Here is a 6435-nt window from a genome sequence, read left to right as displayed (position 1 = left end):
ATTTACAATGTTGTGTTAATTTCATGTGTAAAGTGATTCCTATATGTACACATATGTATATATGAAAAGTGAAAGATAAAAGAATCTGGAAACGAACATATATATATATTTCAGATTTTCAGATTCTTTTCCCATATAGTTTATTAGAAAATATTGGGTGCTGTACAGTGCTATATCCCATGCTATACTATAGGTCTTTGTTTATCTACTTTATATATATCCCCAAATTCCTAATTTATGCCCCTCTCAGCGTTCCCCTTTGGTAACCAAAAGTTTGTTTTCTATGAGTCTGTTTCTGTTTTGTAAATAAGTTCATTTGTATCGTTTTTAGATTCCACATATAAGAGACATGTTTGCCTTTCTCTGTCTAACTTACTTCATCTAGTACCAAGTAAGTTTAAAAAAAAGTGGTAGCAATTCAGTTCTGTCCAATTCTTCGCAACCCCATGGGCTATAGCCTGCTGTGTGCCTCTGTCCATGGAACTCTCCAGGCAAGAATACTAGAGCAGGTAGCCATTCCCTTCTCCTGGGGAGTATTCCCTACCCAAGGATCAAATCCAGGTCTCCTGCATTGCAGGCAGATTCTTTACCATCTGAGCAGCAGGGAAGCCCAAGTTTAAAAAAGGCATTGGCAAGTTTAAGAAGGCATTGGCTGTTAGGTAGCTGTGGGAGGGTGCTGCTCAGACCTCCCTGCTGTGAAGAGTGTAGCCAGTTCAGCCTCCACCTGCCACTCCTTCCAGTCCATCACTGTGTTCATGCTGAGCCACCCTCTTCCCAGGCTTTTCCTGGTAATGACTAAGCACAGGGTGGGGGTTGGGGCAGAGCCTGCCACTCCTGCCCACACAGAGCAGCATCCCTGGGCTCCCCACCCTCTTGGCTGAGACTTTCTCAGAGCTGCCCTGCAGTCCTGCTCAGCGCTCCTCCCTTCCCTCTCTCCCTTCCCAGGTGTCAGCCCTGCACTTCGGTCTGAGGCACCACCTGCCTGCTGCTGCTTTTCACCTGACCTTTCACACTGTTTCTCTTAACAGATCTCTCACACTTTTAAGTCTGTCTCTGCTTTCCCTCACCAAACCAGTTTCCGAAGTCCCAGGCCCTGGAAAGACAGGTGTGGATGTGCTTACCACACTGCCTGTGGTTGTCTGTGTAGCAGGTCCAGGTCCAAGGCTGGTGAAGGAACCTCAGGGCGGCCACAGCTAGCGGGAGGGACCTCAGAGGGCAGCCAGCCAGCCCCATGCTTTCTGTTTTTAGGTGCCTGAGACCCCTCTGCCAGGTGCTGGCAGCCCTTTGAATTGTCCAGAGGGACAGCTTCTAGTCTCGAAGGTGCTGGGATAACCCAGCGTGTGGAGGGCCAGGAATTCTCTGCTAGAATGTAGGGCTACTGTCAGAGAGCTCTCTTACAAGTCAGGGGAGGCTTCCCACCCCAGCCTTGCTTCTGGACAGTGGGACAGCTGGCTTTGGTCTGTTGACTGCCTCCCGGGTCCTCCCCTGCATGTGTCATTGTGCTCCCCGGCAGGCTGGCCTCCCTGCTTTGCATCCTCCCAGAAGGACACATGATGTTTTCCCCAGTGACAGGAGCCTCTGGGTAAATGCTGAGCAACTCGGAAAGGCTGACAGGGTTGATAGGCTTGTGTGAGGGGTTCACAGTTCTTAGGCCATGCTGAGCTGAACTCTTCTTCCTAATTTCGTCTCTTCTAGAAATGTGAGTTCCATGCTGAGGGGAGGTGGACCCCAGCATGAACCCAATGCTGGGTGAGCTGGGGGACGGAGATGCAGAGTTGTCAGCCAGCGGCTTCTCTCTCTCTCTCTCTTTTTAATGACCACCCTGCTCCCCCCTTTATTTTGGCCACACTACATGACCTGTGGGATCTTATTCCCCAAACTAGGGATGGAACCAGTCCCCTAGCCACGGGACCACCAGGGAAGTCCCAGCAGCTTCTCTTTATTCTCGTATCTCTTCTCAGTCTCCATTGACACTTCTGCAATCAGGGTCATCTGCACTTGGCTGTTGGGAGTAGGGGGTTAGTGTTGAGAGTTGCATCAGCTTCCAGGGAGGGAGCCTGCTTCCATGCCTCCCCCACCCCCCCAGGGTTTGGTGGATGGAATGAAGCCAGGGAGGAGTTGAAGGGCATCCTAGCCCTTCCTCCCAGCCTTGCCCTGATGGATGAGTGTGAGCCTGAATGTGAAATGAGTTTCTATCTAACTCTTCTGTGCAAAAACTGCCCCCATCTTCAGAGTCAAAACTGTGGAGGAGCTTCTGTGCTGCTGGGTCAACCCCAGCATTTCTCCTGCAGAGGTGGGCACCAGCCCCTGGGGACCCGGGACCTGGAGGGCTCCGAGGGCATTGGGCCTGGCAAGCCTGGAAGATGCTCTTCATTTTCGAGGTGTTATTCTTGGTCTGGAAGCCCTAGTGAGCTTGCTAGCGTTTTGCAGATTGGCCCTGCTTTGTCTGAGGAGGCATCTGGACTGTCCTGGGGCTCCATCTCATTCCTTTGCGCCTCTCATCGTTTCCCTTTTAAAAATACATTTCTCTTTATTTCAGCTGAGTCATTTTCCTCCCCCTCCTCTTCTTGACAGTCCTGGGAGCCGGAAGGAGTCCTGTCCCAAATCCTTGGCTCCTCCAGGCCAGATCTTTTCCAAATGTCAAACTCTCAGGAAACTTGGCACCCAGTGGAGTGGGCTCTGGCCCCAAATCTCTTTCCTCCCTCATCTCTGTCAGTCTCTGCTTTCCTTTCTCATTAAGGAGTTTATGAACCGGCTTTTTTGTGGGTCCCTTGCCTTGAGGTTTGCAGAGGCCTGGCAGGAAGGCCCTCTGCTCCCCAGCCTGTTGGTGGCTCCACAGCCCAGCTCAGGGGCTGCTCTCACCCCTCTAGTTAGGCTCTGCCCCCTCATGCCTGGTTCAGATTCCCACCATGTGGGGCTGACCCTCTATCCTGGCTGTAGAAGACCTTGTACCTGCCTCAGAGAACCACCAGGACAATGGAAAGGATGGGGTGGCTCATCCTCTCTGTGCTCTTGACTTTAGACACAAGCCTTTCAAAATGGCCAGGAGAAATAGTCCCCACTGTTGACAGGGCATCCATGCTCTTCCAAGCATCTCTTGCGTATTGTCACTTTCGTATAGCTTCAGTCATTTTCTCCTTACTACCCCTTGTGAGAGAAGTAGAGTGGCTGTCAGTTTCCTTATTTTGTAGCTGAAAAAGTTTACCTGATTTGCCAGGATCTCAGGGTCAGTCCTGATTTTTTTTTTCAGTTGTTATATAAAAAGAATAAAAAGATTTACCAGGTACAAGAGGAATGAGTGGTTGGATTAATATTCTGTCTCCTGGCTCCAAAATTATTAGGCTTCCCTGTGACCTTTAGTTCTGACACCCACCCACTGACTCACTGACACGTTGGTGCTCCTTACAAGGACACAAGGATACATTTCCTTTAGGAGTTAAAGTGAATAGAAACTTATCTGATTTGACAATTTGGCATCCTTTTGGACAAGAGGTTTCATTCATTCATTCATTTTAGCTGTGTGATGGCAGGGTCACTGGAGGGACATGAAATTGTGTGCTGAAGTGACAGTTTCTGCTCTTGTGACATTCATTTCCAAGGATGAAGTCCAAACCCTAGTTTATATCTGCAGTGTGCTGTAAAATTCTCCAGCCTCTCTTGGGGAAGCCAGTCACCATGAAAGAAGGGAGACTAACCTCCCTGAAATGGCCATACTTTGCAAGGCCTCAGGGGGTGAGATGTCACATGGAGAAAGAGCAAGAAGGGAGGGGGGAAGGGACTGGGAGCACTGCGTAGTTATCTTGAAGGGCGCATCCATCCATCTGGGAAGGCAGCTAACACCATCTGGAGAAAAGACCAACCACCCAGCAGAGCCCTTTCTAAGTTTCTGACCCACAAAATTGTGAGCAAAATAAAATCGTTGTCTCAATCTACTAAGTTTTGGGGTTGTTTGTTAACACAGCAAAAAACAATCGGGACAAAATTCCAGGGCCTAGTTATCTTGCCTGCACAAAGCCCTCTTTGGTGCCCCTACTCCTCTGCTGAGTATTCTTCATGACTTGTGAGGGTGAGCAAGCAGGCGGTCCCCATCCTTGTCAGGGTGCCACTACTTTTTACACGGGCACTCCTTTGCTTTAAGAACCACAAAAAACTCTGGAAACTCTCCAGTGGAACATGGAACTAGCCAGTTCTCTGTAGCTTGTGAACAGCTGACCTGCATCAGAATTCCTGGAGGGGCTTCTCTTGTCTCTACCAAGCTTTGGCTCACGCAGGCAGACCTGGTGTTAGACGGTGCGGTGGGCATGTGCCCAGGTCCTTCGGGACAGCGAGGTTCATCCTGCTGAATGAAACGGGGCCCATTTCATGCGTCAGCTTAGGCTGGCTTTTCCCCCCATTTTTCTTTAGGGAGTGACTTTTGAGTTGTATGTTCTTTCTGGGGAGTGATAGAAATGGAACTTCTTACGCTAGCAGCCTCATATGACTCCTAGCCCTAGGCTTGTATTGATCTTTTCTCTGACCCCACAGAACGATGTCACATGAAACTTGTTCTCTGGCCAAGACTTGTTCCCTCTTCAGTAGGAGGCTTTCTTTTTTGTCAACTTTCGAATAAATTCAGATTTCTGTCTCCAGATTGTGGGACCCACAGCTCCAGCTTCCTTTGAAAAGTTTGCTTAAATCCAGCATATTTGGAAGATCTTCTAGCCCTCCCACAGCCTCATCATTCCTGAACCAGTGGACTGGAGCAGTTCAGAGGGTTGGGAGGAGGGAGGTAGCTGCGTTTCGGAACACTGGGTGTATTTAACCCACATTTTCACATCAAGGGTAATCGACAGATAGAAGACAATGCTGGCTGAGCCTGCCACCCCCTGGAGCTTGCTAGCCTTGTGATGGGCTCTAGGCAAATGAAGATGCCTTTGGGCTTCAATTTTTTCATATGTAAACTGAAGCTCAGAAATGATATCTGTAAAGCACCAAGCAGCACAGGGGGCATGTAACAGATTCACAAGAAACTGCAGCTATCATGATGAGAGTGATGGTGGTGGTGAAGATTTCAGTGAAGCCTGACGTCTCAAGACAGGGCTGGCGACTGGGTGGGTTTAGTGGAGAAAACTCAGTGTGCATGGTCACTCCAGCCAGCCACTCCTCAAAGGCTTTCCTTAGGAACACTTAAAAAGCATCTTTAAAAAAAATTACGCATATGCACTGAACAGCAGTCAGACTCCATGATTTTCCTCCCCTCCCTTAATCTGAACTAAAATCTGAGTCTTTGCAGAGAGGAAAGGTGAGAGCATCAATTTTCCTTTCCATTCTAAAGCATTATTCCTTGGAGGCCTGGTACTATAAACATTAGAGTATAATTATTCTTTCTTTAAGCCCTGTGTAAAATAGAATCATACTGATTGGTTTAAATTAAAAATAAATCGTATGTGAAGAATCTGGGCCTGAAGTAGGGGAAAGCATGTGGACTTAGAGTCACAGATCTGGGTTCGAGTTCAGATGTCCCCCACCCCCGCCACTAGTCACACGGTTTGGGAGAAGTTGCTTTACTTTCCTGTACCTTGGCTTCTTCACCTGTAAAGTGGGGATAATACCTGCTGCTTGTGGGACATAGTGGGGATGAGGTGACGTATGCAAGAGGCCTGGCATGGTGCTGAGAACATAGTAAGTATGTCAGTGGTGGAGTAAACCACAGGATTAATAAATCAGGGACTCCAGTAGTGTTGAGGAAGGAAGAGGTGAGGCAGAGGCTTCCCTGCCTGTGCACGGCCCCTGAGCTGTTTTCTGGCCAAGGCTTAATTATGCCAGTGGTGTCCTCTGTAGGCTCCATCTGAAAGAAAGGGGAGCTGACTCTAAGGTCTGTGGACTCCAGAAGGAGCTGTGAGGACCACCCTGATGGCCCTGGGGTTGGTGCTTTCAGGCAGGCCACAGAAGCTCAGCCTCCTCTTTGGGTGGTTCAGGCAGGGTTTTGGACAGAGTCCCTGTGATGGAAGAAAAGTCCAGAGTAGTCTTCTTCCCTGAGTTCCTCTCCCTGTAAACTGAACATTCACCATTAAATTTTTTAAACCGACATATGATTGATTTACAATGTTGTAATATTTTTTGCTGTATAGCAAAGTGACTCAATAATACACACACACACACACACACACACACACACATATATATTCTTTTTCGTATTATTTTCCATTATGGCTTATCATAGGATATTGAAAATAGTTCCCTGTACTATACAGGAGGTTTTGTTTTTTTTTTCTTTTGGTTACACCATGTGGCTTGTGAGATCTTCTCCAACCAGGAATTGAACGTGGGCCACCACAGTGAAAGCCCAGAATCTTAACCACAAGACCACCAGGGAAGTCCTGGGGCCTTGTTTATCCATCCTATATATAACAGTTTGCCTCTGTTAGTCCCAAACTCCCAACCCTTCCCCCCAGC

This window comes from Giraffa tippelskirchi, chromosome 8, assembly GCF_054371585.1.
Source record: "Giraffa tippelskirchi isolate mGirTip1 chromosome 8, T2T-mGirTip1v1.2.pri, whole genome shotgun sequence".
Lineage (NCBI taxonomy): Eukaryota > Metazoa > Chordata > Mammalia > Artiodactyla > Giraffidae > Giraffa > Giraffa tippelskirchi.
The sequence above is the reverse complement of the archived record's forward strand: the minus strand, read 5'-3'. Positions refer to the sequence as shown.